A 1,747-nucleotide genomic window follows, 5' to 3' on the forward strand; every position below is an offset into this window, starting at 1 on the left:
CCTCTTGGGGGGGGCGACTAAAAAGGGCGATGCAAGTTTGCCCCAGTCATGAGTGGGCGACAGCCGTCACTGCCTATATTAATATATATATATTATATAGTGTATGTATAAATATATATATATACAAATACAAAATTTATTTCAAATTATTTAAGATTCGGGGCCATTAAGTATCGGCGGCGTCGCTGCCTTTTTTATTATTATTATATATAATTAATTTTAATTTATTAAAATAATATTTTATTATATAAATAATAAACTAATGGTTATACAAAAGATATTTTATTATTAATAAAAATATATATAATTTCAATTAAATAATTATTATATAAATTAATATTTAATTATTAAATACATATATATAATATTATATATATTAAATGTGAGAAAAGGGCAAAAATATATAAAAAAAAAAGGTACTTTCATAAAAGAATCACAGTCAAAGCGCGTGTGGCCCAATTTTTGTACAGAGGGGATTTTTTAAACTTTATTTTATATCATAGAGGGGGTATTTGATATTTTAATTTTCATAAGAGGTTTTTTGAACATTCCTATTATCACAGGAGGGTTTTTGAAATTTTCTCAATTTTTTTAATCTTGTAATTATTTTTTTGCAGGCACAAATTTTTTGCGAACACTAAATACTCATCGATAAGAAATATTAGCAGGATCCAACCTTTGTACTCAAAATTGTCAAAAAAAAAAAATTTAAAATAAGCATGATACAAGTATGAATTAAATAAAAAAAAAGTTTATAATTATCACATCTATAGCGTATTTCATTAACTCATCCGATTAAATAATTGATAATAAAACAAATAAAAATCAATTAAAAAAATTGTTCAAACATTGGGTCTTTTCTTATTTTTTGAATTATTTCAACTTCCACTTGCCATATAGGGGAAAATTATTTTATTGATGCAAACAAAATAAAAATTACTAAAAAGGGTGTTTTGAAGTTTTTCTTTAAAATTAAAATCCAGCAATATGATTGTTGTTATTTTTTTATACACGATATTAATAAAGACGCAATATTATTTTTATCAAATTAAAATTAATTTTTTGATAAAAATACATTCCAATAATAATTGTTTTTTTAATAAAAACTAGCTGTTGTAGCTACTTCAAATAAAGTTGCACAATATGATTGCTGTAAATTTTGTAATACAATGTTACTGAACACACAATATTATTTTTGTTAATTTTTTGTACACAATATTAATAAATATATTAAAATTTTATTATTAAATTAAAATATTTTTTAAATAAAAATAAATTTTAATAATAATTATTTTTAAAAAAATTGCTGGTATCCACTACAAAAAATACGGGATTTGTAAAGACCTTTTTGGAACAGAACGGCCTTTGAAGGAAGTTTGGGATGGAGAACATTTGCTGATGTCAGTTTTGTAGCCATAAGAATTGCATAAGTTTGTAACGGCCGAAAATGTTGCAAAAGCCATTCCTATACATATGTATCCGTAAAGCTGTTACACAATATAGGCCATTAAAATTTGGAACGGCTTTTGAAATTACCTTTAAAATTTAGAATGACTAACAGTTCACCATTTCAAAATATGATAAATAGGTTGTTCCAACCATGTTCACGCTCAGGCCCCCATCCAAGCAAGTAAGCAACCATTTCGCCTGGATTGGCAAATTATCCAGTCCAATCTAAGAAAGTAAATGAGGTCTAATTATATATACCATTCTGCTATTTTTTTTATGTGATATTATATTTACTACA

The sequence above is a fragment of the Sesamum indicum genome, linkage group LG3 (genome assembly GCF_000512975.1).
Source record: "Sesamum indicum cultivar Zhongzhi No. 13 linkage group LG3, S_indicum_v1.0, whole genome shotgun sequence".
NCBI lineage: Eukaryota > Viridiplantae > Streptophyta > Magnoliopsida > Lamiales > Pedaliaceae > Sesamum > Sesamum indicum.